General features: G+C 43.5%; 1 protein-coding gene across 1 annotated transcript in view; it reads left to right on the top strand.

Moving 5' to 3' along the window:
* The window catches only part of LOC134844156 (iron-sulfur clusters transporter ABCB7, mitochondrial-like), a 281,118-nt gene that overhangs the window by 63,465 nt on the left and 203,899 nt on the right, over positions 1-13,754 (top strand). The gene's annotated exons all lie outside the window — the stretch shown is intronic.

Here is a 13,754-nt window from a genome sequence, read left to right as displayed (position 1 = left end):
CCACGTTCACCGTCCTGTTCAATAGAGCCATGCTGTTTATACCCAGCCTGGTTAGTTCTTGCTGTACCAAGTTGGATCGGACTAGCAGATCCAACGGAACGGGCTCGCCTCTAGCTAAAAGCTTTATCTCCGCGGCCGTCTCCACTGGAAGGTCAGGGTGTCCAGGTAACCACCTAGTAAGTGGCAGCTTGTCGTAGGTTTCTTTGTCCAGAAAGGAAAACCCGTCTTTGATCTCTGATTGGTTAGCCTGTCTCTCCTCGAGGCGCTCATAAAATTCTGTCTTTTTACTGAGGCTATCTGCGTTCTGGTGTTTGTCACGAGTACGGTGCTCTATGATCATGTGGTATCCATCCAGGCGCACGATCCAACGACCAATATAGCTTTGGTCCATCGAATAGGTTTTCAGCCAGGCAAGGGCACGGTTATCCACACGTAACTTGAAGGGAGCACTCCCCAAGTAGGCCCTGTATTTTTCCACGAAAGTGATCACCGCAAACATCTCCGCTTTTGGTGCGCCGTACTTCATTTCAGTATCACTCAGGACTTTACTCCCGTAGGCTATCGGACGAAGAACCGTTCTCCCGTTCCACTCCTGCTCCTGGTGAAGTATGCCCGATATCGCAACCACTGATGCATCCGTGTCCAGCACGAACATCCCCTTCTCTGTTGGCATGCCGAGGACCGGTGCCTCGCAAAGTTCACATTTGATGTTTTCAAATGAAACTTGTGCCTCATCAGTCCAGGTGAACTTTTTGCCCTTGTTTCTCATCAACCTCTGCATGAGGTATATTTTGTCAGCATACCCCTTGATGAACTCTCGATAATAATTTGCGAATCCCAGAAAAATCATCAACTGTGTATCTGTTTTAGGTGCCTTCCAGGTCAGCACCGCTTCAACCGCTTCGGGATCTGGTCTCACTCCATGTTTGTCAACCAGGCGGCCCAGATACTTTATGGAATCCCTGAGGATTTCACACTTAGAGGGTTTGCATTTCAGACCCGCCTGCTTCATGCAAGACAACACCTCCTCCAACCTCTCTATGTGGTCTTCTAAGGTTGGTGTTGCAATCACGACATCATCGACATAACACATGATGAGATTCCCGTATTTCTTAGTGACGCTCGTGAGTGCCTGGGCCATCAGTCGCTGGAATGTGGCCGTCGCGTTGCACAATCCGAATGGCATCCTCTTCCACTGGAACAGTCCCAGCTCACACGCGAAGCCTGTTTTCTCTCGATCTTGCTTTCTGAGTGGCACTTGCCAGAATGCAGAGCCCAAATCCAACGTCGTGAAGAACTTCGCGTCTCCCAGCTTGGATAGACTCTCATCGATGCGGGGAATCGGGTATGCGTCCTTTATAGTCACTGCGTTCAGATAACGGAAATCACAACAAAATCTGAGTTGTCCCCCTTTCTTTTTCGCCATGACTACGCCACAAGCCCATGGGGACTTCGACGGCTCGATCATGTCGTACTCCATTAACATCTCGATTTCCTTCCTACACGCTTCTGACTTGTTTGGGGTCATTCTTCTCGCCCCTTCCCTATGAGGTACCGAGCCCTCTTCTATCTCAATCTCGTGCTCTACAAAATTGCAACAACCTATGTCAGCCTTATGTTTCGAAAAAACGTCTGCGTTCTGATTTAGCACCGTCCTGAGCGAATCTAGTTCCTTGTCTGATATTTTACCCTTCAGATGTTCTATTTCAGGTAGGACAGGTTTATTCACTGCTAACTCTGCCTCCGTCGGTCTCTCAGGGAAGTTGGAACAACTAGACAGCCCATCATCTGTTTCCGACTTCATTGAAAACAATTTCCTAGAAGATTTCAATTCATTCACTCTTTTCATTATACATTCTTGGTTCGCATGCAATGGACCTTTAGTTACATCAAACTTTTTCAAGTTCTCCACACTCTGAAAGTCTGTGTTCAGAGGCAAAGCGTAGCCAAGTTTCTTTCCCCTCTGTATTGTCACTGTTGTTGCTTCTGTGTTCAATAACACACTCACACACAGTCCGCTCTGAGTGAGTGAGAAGCTTCTTCCTAAAATAGCCGAGCTTTTACTGTTTGGATTTGGTACCAGACACACCTGTCTGTCATTGCTGAGTTCAAACAAGTTCCTCATCCTAAACGTCGCTCATCCTAAACTTTTCGATCCAGAAAAATCGGCACCTTGGCCTGATTAATTAAGATCTTATTAAGGGGTCTTTTTTCATACTTTCTCTCAGGATCCTTGATCCTAATCAATCCGTCATTGAGATCGGTCGTGACGTCAAAGTTGCGAACGAAATCCCTTCCTAAGATGAACTGATCGGATTCGTCCAAATTCTCTACTACTAGAAAGCTCATCCAAAGATGTCTTCCTCCGAGCTGCAGTGAAATGATCGGGGTTCGTCCGGTAACATAGATCGCTCCCTGATTGGCAGCTGCCAACCTGATGTTTGTCGGTATGAGATCCGACCTTTCGAAACCCATGTTGGTCCAAGTTTTGACTGGCATGTCACTAACCACTGCTCCCGTGTCTAGCAGTCCCTTTATTGAAAGTTGTCTGCCTTGCACGTCCAGAACGTGTGCGGCCAGATCGGCCTCGCAACCAATATGCACCGCATTTTGTTCGAGCATCGCGTTGTGTCCGATTCGTCTAACCTTCAGCTCCTCTTGACCAATGTATATCCGGCCAATCTGATCGTTCGCATCAGTTATGTGAGCTTTCGTGTAGATATTGATGCCATCTACATTCATCAGGATCGGGTAAGGGCCATGGACATCGATATAATGTCCGTCCACTTTCATCAGCCTCGGACCTCCCGTTGTGAGCAGCGCTCGCACTGCCCTGGAGTCCAGTTTGGGATCCTTCTCCTTCAGGTAGTCGGCATAGATGTCCAGGTGGACTAGTGTAATCTCGGATGGTTCACTCAAGTTCTTCACCACCTGGTGCCCTGCGACTGAGATGATGAACATTATTTTGGTCCCCTCCTTCGTCATGCCGAAAGTCTTACCAGATATAACGTTCAGTTTTAGTCCCTGTTTCTTGGGTTCCTCTTTGTCTTCTACTTTTGTCGTTTTACCCAGAACATTAAAACTTTCCCGAAGATCTGTGCTCTCGAGCTCCGACCTTACCCATTGCTCCACTTCTTTCGTGGCTAGGTCCTGTTTGACATTCTGCAGCGCTGTCCTTGCCGCCAGGCCGTAATCCACCTTGAGTGGGCTAGACGACTCTGCTTTGAGGTTCGAGGCTACCACCTCGTCAGGCCATGTCCTAACCTTTTTGGTCGTGAAGGTGCTCGGTGTCGTCTCCTTTCTCCGAGATTCAGCCTCGTGCTCGACTGGCCTTGACACCCGAAAGCGCCTCTTCGTGGCGGGGATGTTTCGCGTACGCTACTGCGTCCCAAAATTGAGTACAATCCGACTTGAAGTGTCCCTCCAAATTACAGAAGAAACACCTCGGACCATATTTCATGATGAGCCCTCTGACGTATTCTTCATGATCCTCGTCGGTCGCGTCGGCGTCCTCGAGAAAGTAGCCTATGGCCTTCATGTTCTGTTTGTATGCAGAACACGCAGAAACGTGATGGTCCATCGAACCACAATTCGCACACGACCTCCTCTTGTCCATGTCATCGCGAGGTTTGTACCAACTGGAATTCGCACCAGTGTTTGTCCCGCTATAGTTGCCATAATTGCTGTAACGGTTTTGCGCCCTCGGTTTTATGAGTAAATACTCGCGTGACTTCATACGCAAGTCGTCAGGCGTGGGTACCTGGTCAAGCGACAGGGTGAAGTGAGTGGCCAACATCGTCTTCAACTCCTCACTCCTTACTCCATCCATGAACTTCGAAGCAATCGCCAAGTTTCGCTCGGATATTCTCTCATCCGGGTTGCTTCTCCTCCTGAGCAATTCAAGGTCATCCAATAATTTATCTATTGATTCTTCATCTCTTTGACGCCTCTTCTCGAACTTCACCATAGCCTGGTGCCCTTGTACTCCAGAGGCGAAACGATTCAGCAGGATGTCGAATATCTTGCGAGCGCTGTCTCTCTCATTGGCTCTTTTCGCCATTACACAACTTAATGCAGTACCCTCCAGGTTGCTCGTCAGCGCGCTGCACTCTTGTTTCTTGGAGAGATTCTCTTCCTCAAAGTGTAACTTCATCACCTCTATCCAAGTATCAATGCAGCCGTCTGACTCGTCTTTATATGACTTCGGCTTTTTCAGTGTCCTTCTTGACCTCTCTCCTCTCTCGGTTGACATCGAGGCATACTGTTCAGAGGCTCAAACATCGAGGCATACATCGTTGTGTCCTGTGAGACTGTAGTCAGATCTGGTACTGAACTGACTTGTGGCACGGTTGGCAACCTTGTCTCCGGGGTGGCATCTGCCTCCGGCGGGACTGGATTCGTCCAGCCAGGCCTCTGCGGGGCTGCCCTTGGCCGCTCCTTGTTTCTAGGTTCGTAGTTCGTTCTCGAGCCTTGCTGGGCTCTGACATTGCTGCCCGTACCATCTCCAACATTCGCATGGCGTGAGCGCTCCCTTGGCTTGGAATGCTCCTGCCAACTACTCCCATTCAGGATCGCGTCAAGCTTCCGCATCATTAAGTCAGACTTTGCATCTAACCTCTTCTCCAGGCTAGTCATCGTGTGGGCGTAGGTACTATCATGATCGTTCAACAATCGTTCGATCTCTCTGGTCATCCTAGCCTCTCTTTCGTATGACTCCTTGCTTGCCTGTGCCAGGCTCTCCGCCAGGCATTGATCGGTGTTGCGAATCAACTGAGCTTGATCAACCCTCGCCTGCGACTTCACGTGCGTTAGTTCATCTCTCAGATTCTCTTGACCCTTGTGAGCTCTCTCATCAACCTGATCTATTCTTTTAGTCATGACCCGTCTCAGTTCATCCAGACCATTCATTACGTCAGCGAACATGTCACTTATGTCGCCAGTGGCCCCAAATGACGGGGTTAGTCCCAGAGAAGATGAGGTCAACTGCGGCTGCAGCCTGGTGCTTGATGACGCACCGCCTTTTTGCTTGCTCATGGACGTCATTAATCTGTCGAAGGTTGATGACGCTCCCATCGTTATCCCATTTGACATGGGCCTGGTCGGCGAGGCTGATGACGCCTTCCTGTTCTTATCGTTCCTTGGGCACGGTGTGAAGTTCACATCCGGATGGGATGTCTCCGGGTAGTCACAACTGGAAGTTAAACCTACAGTTGGTAGTGACGCCATGCGCTCGTCGTACAATGACTTCCAACTCTTCTTGGCCTTCGAACCCGGTTGTTCTTCACTCGGGCTTATACTCGACACCATTGCGTTGTTGCTCTGCTTGGCCAGAGATGAGTGGGTACTAGCCGAATGTGAGTATTCTCCCCTCCACCTGTGACTCTTGGTCTCCGATTTGGACATTCCCTTGAATAAGACTTCCTCTCGCGGCTCGACCTCGGAACGCTCCGAGGTCTCCTCCGTCCTCTCGACTTCCTCCCGCTCGAGGTCCTCGCTCGGCTCAAAGTCGGGTCGAATGAGCGTCTGTTCTTCCTCGTCAAAGGGGTCCACAAGCGTTTCGCTCGCGGTTCCGGTTTCGGCGCTCCGCCTTTGATCGCCATCGAGGTTTTTCTCGCTCCTCAATCTCATTTCGCTCACTGAAAGATCAGGTTGACCTTTAGTCGATTCGTTCTCGGCAAACACGTCGGAGGCGCTGCTAAACGAGGACTGGCTACGCCTAGTTTTAAATTTTCGCGTGCTGCCCTTACTCAGTCTAGGAATCTTAGTAGTCGATCCTAACGAGTCCCTGCGCTGCATGCTTTGTTACAAAAACAATTTTCGTATGATTTAATGGCGATGCACACGTACCGCAAACAAATTCAAGTTAAATTACTTAACGCTGCCTCCTCAATCTCGTAAGTATCAAGAGTGTCTCTTAGATTTCTCAATGACAATCTTAGTGACTCCGTTAGAGTTACACACACAGGGCCTGCTCAGTATTGATATATTGCTAGCTCAACCCTGTCGTATATTATAACAGTATCACAAAATTTTCACAAGATATAATCAACACACCAAACACAATAGATAATCAGATAAGAATATCCTGCAGGTGACAGCGACCTTTTGTCAGTATCAATTTATCGCCACACAATTTATCAAGTCACTGCTTTGTTAAAATTAAACAATCTTTGATAAAAAGCAGTGATGACTCAGAAACAGATCAATAAAACTTAGTCTTAAAGAAAAAGACTTCCCTCAATCGGAACTATCCGAAAGAACAAGCCCCAGGACACAGTCTTCTCAAGTGGGTGTGTATTTGCTTAATACACCCACCGAGGTCTTCTTTTAGGTGCCCTGTGATTGCCCGAGCTGTCCTATTAAATGGCTCAAGGCAACCTCTGATCGAAAATTTCCAAAGTCTATGAAAAAGCTCTCCCACACCCGGACTGCTCCAAGTGCACGAGAGTAGGGAACAACTTTTCTTCTCAAGTGAGTGTGTATTTGCCTAATACACTCACCGAGGTATTCCTTTATTCGTTCCCGGATTGCCCGAACTTTCCTATTAAGTAGCTCAGGGCAACCACACAACCAAAATCACAATAAAAAAATTTTGTTAGGGTAATTCTGATACACCCGATCTGGAATCCAAAGTTGATCACAAATTTCCGAGTCAAAATGGGCTCTTATGATCCTAATAAGCGCGCCTAATATCCTAATATGATTTAAATTAAATGGATATTTTCCTTTTCCCAAATTGCCACAGAAGATTTCCTCAAGTTTCTAACTTTGGGTTGTTTAGAAGGTTTAAGACACTCCGGAGGGTTACTTCGGAGGGTTGTTAAGACACTTAGCCTACTTCGGAGGGTACCTTAATCACCCAAGTCACTTCGGAGGGTCCCCCTAAATTTACTAAAGAGGGTCAATAAGATGCTTAATATGCTCCGGAGGGTTACTTCGGAGGGTACCTCCAAAATTTTCAAATTTCTGAGCTTCACTCAGAAGGGCCTTCAATTGACTTCAGGAAGCGTCAAAACAAGCTAAATTCTCTATCAGGGGGGCTGTCTTAATTTCTTTGGATAACCTCGTGGAAATTTTCCACTAAGGAGGGTTGCTAAGGGCCTTAGCTGACTCCAGACGGTTACCTCGGAGGGTTCCTCAAAAATCAAGAAAAAAGGTTATGTCACCACAACAAAGTCTCCAACAGCGGTCTACCTGACTTAAAACTAGGTTGACTGACACGGTCAACCTTCCCAGTTGAATAAAAAGATGTTTTGATAAAATTTTCTGCCGCTCGGAGGGTTACCTGTAATTTGGACCCTCCGAACCAACAAATTCTAAAAAATTTTTCTTTTCCGAGATTATCAACCCAAAAACGGTTGCGGTCCGGAAAATTGGTCCAAAATGTCGACTTATGGTACCAAATTTATCCCGATCGGATGACTAGTCTTTGAGAAATTACCAAAAACGTGTTTGTCCAAATGGCCTTTTTTCACCACCTGTATAGGTTCTGAGAAACTTTTTCCGCAATTCCTATCGAAAGTGCCTAAAAATAATTGAAACGAGCGTAGTAGCCCTGTACGGCACTGGAATAGTGCAAAAAACCGGATCAAAATTGGTTTGGAGACAAAAATTTGGCCAATAACTATCAAATTTGGACCCTCCGATTCCTTCCTTTTCCGATCCTTAAGTCGTTAGCTCTATCTACGGAGCTGATCGGAGGGTTACTCAAGAATTTCTCTAGTAACCGAGCACGTTATGCTAGCACGCTCCTAACGCAAAAAATTTTATTGCTCTAACTCTAAAAACTGAAAAACTCGACCCCAAAACAGATTGACAAAATTCAGAAAATTATCGAAATTTTGACCGAAAAATTTTGGTTTTTTCCAATTTCTACTGAGTCTTTTCTCACGCGGTTTCTTTAGTTAGGGGGATCGAACTACGTAGCTACTCCCTATATAAAAGCTTTTTGTTGTTCGGAAAAGCTCGGATATCCAAAAATTTGGGGGTCTACAGTTTGATCGAAAATCGATGATTTTCGACAAAATTGGGTGTTTTTTGGGTCTAATTTAGGAGATAAGTAATATGTAATAAGGATAATAACCTATTAGTAGTCGTTAATGAATAGTACTATACCCTCCTTTGCACCAAAATACCCGAATTAAGACCCTTAACTCGGAAATTTGTAATCGATGGAGGGTACAATCGGACCGCGCCAATCGTGCCCCCCACCACTTAAGTTTTAATGAAATAGTACCCGAACGATACTAAAATTGCTTCAACGATACCCAACAGTCGTTGCGGATGTTGTCCTTGATGTCCCTGTTGAGTGTGGAACACGTTGATCAGCTTGCCACTCTACCCTCCGGCCACCGGCAAAATCACCAGTAACGTGCTTAAACACTCAAATTACACTCGAGGGAGGGTATCCAACCCTTCACCAAAACACACAATCTTTCTATCAAAAACGATACAAATCAATCTGAAACAACAAAAAATAGGATGGTCAGATCACATCTCGTCCGGAAATAATTTATTAACTGTCACTTTATGTTTTTTACTCTTTTTGGATTTTTTACTGTTTTTTGTACTTTTTTGTTTTCAAATAAATTTATTTTTTGGCTTTTTCTTGGTTATACACTATTTTTGTTTGGTTTTACGCTTTCTCTTTAATTGTTTTTGGTCCCGGGACCTCGGGACAAGCGGGTTCATGACTTCGAACCTAACCCTCCGGCCCCCGGAATTTTCGGTGTTAACTAGGTTAAAAAGCTAAATAGTACTGGAAGGAGGGTACGCACCTTCCCCCTAGTACAATAGCGGTCACTAAGGCCTCTAACTCGGGCATACGCCCGGAGCGGAGGGTTCGTCGCTGAAACGCTTGCTGATCATGATGGTCTTATGCCTTTGACAGGCCCACCCAGGAGCGCCATAAAAACGTCTATGTAACATTCGCCCAAATACTACACAGCGAAGGAGCGTAGGAAAAGTACCTATTAACGACTGGCAGGCGTCAGTTACCTTAATCCTACCCGCTTTTCACCGTCTCGGCCTTGCCAGTTGATTTTCTGGTCTGTCTAGGGCAAAGTAAAAAGTTACCATTTTTAGGCCATCAGTCAAACGACTTTTGATCAGCTTTCGTTTACATGCGAACACAACCACATAGCTGAGTCTCGGATCCTCAGACTACGTGATTGTCATTAAGAACACGGCTCGAACAACCTATTTTAACATATTTTTGTGTGACAGTTCTATATTAAATCCATTGGAGATGGATTGACCCTTTCCTTTTTCTAGCTACTCCTATTCTGAAATATTAAACAATGACGGTGTTAATTAAGAGATCTTTGACATTCCAGCAGCTATAAAGTTAGTTTATACAGTCCCTTCACATAGAACAGTCTCTGGGGGACCAAGCCTCCGCTTCCGTAATATTCCTGAGATAACGCTCTTATCTCTTCCAATTTGTGTCCCGGGAGGGTTCCGTGGTGTATTTCTTCCCCCACTGAAGCCTCCTTCTCCACCAATATCTGTTGACAAGCGTCTTATCGTGCGTTGTTGCCACGATAAGAGGCTTCGTATTTTCCGTCTCTGGTACGACTGTTTTTCACAATATCTGTCGTTGTTCTTATTTTCGTCACTTTTTGGCTCAAAATGGCCGTTTTTCGTATTTCTCAGAAATATCAACTTGGAAATCGAAATTTTAAAAATAAATATTCCAGAATATTTTGACCCTCCTTTCAAGCACTTTTTTGCTGTTAAGGCCTTTTCTCTCTGATTCGTGCTTCGTCGGAAGGTTGCGCTGTGCCATCTGGCAGAATGGCACAATTGCTTGCTGCAAACATGGTGGTATCCCGGAGTTACTAATCTGGTGTTGATCTGGGACTGTGGAGAGTTGCTCCCCATGGGTTTACCAGACTCATCACGGCCCATAACGAGAGTGATAGTGGCAGTTATGATAGCGATACGATGGTTGGAAGCTCATGTGAAAGAGAACAATAGACAGGAGGCGCCAACGAGAGAACAATTCAGGAAAATAGATTGTCTAAAAGGTTTAGAACTTTTTGAGACTATGTGCAAAATCTTGAACATTCCGCTGAAAGTGAAAAAGATATGGGCCAGAAGACGTCTGATACCATGGTTTAGAGCCAACACGACTGCATGGTTGTACGAGTATGCCAAAAAGCATATGTCGAAGCACAGCTGAGTGTACACTGCGTATCAGCTGGACATTGCTGCAGGAGCTTTCAAGCGAGCTTTTGTAACTCATCGGAATGCAGTGATCACCGCAGTAAAGAGAACTTCCAGGACGAGTGAGTGTAATGGAAGAAAGAAGGAAGAGATGTTGAATACAACAGCTTCTGCCGAAACAGAGAATCTAACGTTGATCACTTACCTTGTTGCAGACAAAGAGTAGAAGAGCAGAAGTGTTGGAGGAATTGCTTCCAACAGCGTCGGGATAGCCAGACACAGAAACTGAAAGTGCAAAGTCAATGTTGCAGGAGGAGGAGATGGAACACTGACAAATGGCCGAAAAACAAGATGCCAAAAGAAAGAATTTAGAAGAGTTTAGAAGTTTTAGAACTTCTAAACGACGAGAAAAGAAGAAACAAAGAAATTGGGAAACAAAAGAAGTCAAAACTCAGAAATGTTTTGTATGTGACAAAAAACTCAAATGAGAAACAAAGCAACCAAGTTGTAATTGAAACTGAAAGAAAACCTTAAGTTGAGTTTTGAACATTAAAGAATTTGTTACATTTATAAATTTGCATTTTGATTTTAGTTAGTGGCTTAAGAGACACTTACTATTTGTTTAGAGAGGCTTGAGTGAAGAGAATTTTTAAATATTCCAGCCTGCATGATTGTTTTTAATCAACTAGGACGATTGATCACTTTGTGGTGACATGAAAGGCGTGGGTAATCTCTTGAAGAGGGAGACTATTTAATTGTTCTTTCTAACCACAGAGTTCCTTCGTTTTAAAATTCAGGACCAATAACAACTAAATTTCCGAAGGGAATAAGTCTAGTAGGATAAGTTTAGCTTGTTGGTTGGCAGGACTGTCCTGCAAACTAACACTTTTTAAACCTAGGAGAAAAAGTTTTAAATCGGGGCATTGACATTGGAAGTCAGAAAAAATGTTTTATTTTAAGTCATATCCTCGAAGGTGCAGAGTTAGTGAGAGAATTTGGAAGGCTATGTAGTATGATGCCATTTATATTCTGCAGTGAGTCAATATGACGTGGATAAGAGTGATTTTGTGCATTTTGTAAATTATGTTCGATGGCACTATACCATTTTTACGAAGACTACGAGATTCAATGGAGTCATTGACCGGGCTGTCCGGAGAGTATGTGACATTCGACCAGATGGACAAAAGTGCAAATTAAAATTGTTGGCCACTGACCTTGAGAATTGGCAGTTTTAGTAGATTAGTGACGTTATTTGAACGTTTAGACAAACTGCGAAGGTCAGGATATTCTGGTATTTTAAAAATTTAAAATTTCGAATGATGACGTCATATTTCCGAGAAACGACGAAACGGCCATTTTTAGAAATAAGCAAAAAAAGAAACTCAACAACAACGATAGTTGCTAGAGAAAGGACAGAGTATTAGCAGAGACCGCTCCGAGTTGTAACAATTGTGTCGCAATAATTGTTACAGAGCCATTCACGCCAACGGTGAAGGGTGGTGGAACCGTGAATTCAGCCTTCCGGAGAGGAAATAAGGGTGTTATTTCCCCGGATTGAGGAATACGGAGGGGTCTTGAGACCTGAACTCAAACTATTTCAAACTAACTTTTAGCTTCCTGGTCATGCCCTGAATTGAATTTAAATAACATCTCGATTCGTTTTCTGATTATGAGAAGCTAAGAGTTGTGAGGGAAAGGGTTGATCCATCTTCGATGGAGATGGTGATTTTTATCTCCTGAACAAAAACAATAGTAATACAATAAATAGTAGTAGCCCTGTTTTTAGGAGTGACTTCGTGGTCTGGGGATATTCAGACTATTCCATGAGCTCACTAATTTTGCATGTAAGTAAGTTAATTTGAGCGTTCTGGTCGAAGCCGGAGAACAGTAACGTTTTTTTTCGACCCGATGTTGAAAAGACCACCAAAAGAACTGGCTTTGGTAGAGACGGTGAAAAGCATGTAGAGCTTTGTTTAGACGCTGACAAGTCGCTTTATAGCTTAGCTTTAAGTTCCGTCGATATGTACTCCGGTCGAATGTTACAGTTCTCATTGTTGTTCCGGTCGAATGTTACATGTCCTTATTTCTTTCCGGAAGGCTGGACACGTCGTCCCAATAACCTTCCTGGTTCTCGTGATTGTAACTGCACAATGGTTACAACTCGGAATGGTCTTTCAACAATAATTGCTGTTTCAATTTGTATTGTTCACCTTGTCTATTTCAACGAATATAGTTGTTCTCTCTGAGAAACTTGTCGCTGTTGTTTTTCCGTTTCAGTTGGTGCGAAATCTCAAGGTCGTGACGCGTCCTTACTTCGAAACGAATTTTTTAAAATGAACTTGGAACTCCAAACTAACCCTTCCGAGTTCGTAAAAATGAACAATTAAGACCTCTAATTGAATAAAACCATCAATCTTTTTGGTCAGATGCACCAATAAAATTTCGAATTCGAACTTGCATTTTGACACATTCTGGTCGAATGTCAAAGACTCCCCGGACAGCCCGGTCAATGTCCTCATTGAGTCCTGTAGTCTTCATCAAAATGGTACAGTGCCATCTGACGACCCACTTGAAAAGTTTCAAAAACTCAACGCTTGAATAGCTTATATAAAAAACCTTCACTTATTTGCCATTCGTTTCATCTCTTGAAATATTTTTTCGCGAACTTTTTCGTTTTATGAAATGACTTTAAATTTTTTATAGCTTGATTAGCTTGACTAGGAAAAACTTTTTTTTGTGATCCAATATGCTTCTTGAAACAACCTGAATTAAATCAAATTTTATTAGCAGGATTATTTTGCCTAAAAAAAGTTTTTTTTTGTGAACTGATTCCCTCAATAGAACAACTCAATATATTTCAAAAATTAATGTTTAAAAAGCTTGGATAGGAAAACTTTGATTTTTGTAAAAACAATTGACCCCATGAAATAATTTGAATTATTTCAAAGTTTCATCGCTCGAGTAGCTCGCATAAAAAGTTTCTAAAGTTTTGCAAAACTGTTCGGTTTAAGCAACAAATTTTAATATTTCCTCACTAAGCTCATTGCTCAATTAGCTTCCTTAGAAAAACTTTTCGTGAAACGATTCGATCAAATAATCTAATTTTAAAAAGTTCAAAAATTTATCACTTGAATGGCTTCAATACAAAACCTTCAATTTTTAGCCATTGTGTTCCTTTCGTGATAAATTTTTTTTTCACGAACCGATTCGGTCTATGAAATACTTTGAACTGTTTCAAAGTTTCGTCGGTAGAAAGATTCCAATTGAAAGCCTAGAAATTTTCGTCATCCGATTCCCTCTGTGAACTTATTTTAGTAGAGAGTCGAAATTCCATTTTTTGAATAGTTTGCGTAGGAATACTTATTTTTATCGGAAAAAAATGATGCTGTTTACAAAACGACTTGAATTTTTTCACTTTGCATTGCTTGGCTAGCATTTTTAGATAAACTTTCATCTGCGGACGTTTCAGTTTCATGAATTAACTTGAAATATTTCAACGCTTTTGAAAGCTGTAATAGCTTGCTTAGAAAAAATTAAAACTTTTGCCATCTTACTGACTTCGTGAGCTTGCTTGAAATATGTCTAAG

The sequence above is a fragment of the Symsagittifera roscoffensis genome, chromosome 4, assembly GCF_963678635.1.
Source record: "Symsagittifera roscoffensis chromosome 4, txSymRosc1.1, whole genome shotgun sequence".
Classification (NCBI taxonomy): Eukaryota; Metazoa; Xenacoelomorpha; order Acoela; family Convolutidae; genus Symsagittifera; species Symsagittifera roscoffensis.
The sequence above is the reverse complement of the archived record's forward strand: the minus strand, read 5'-3'. Positions and strand labels throughout refer to the sequence as shown.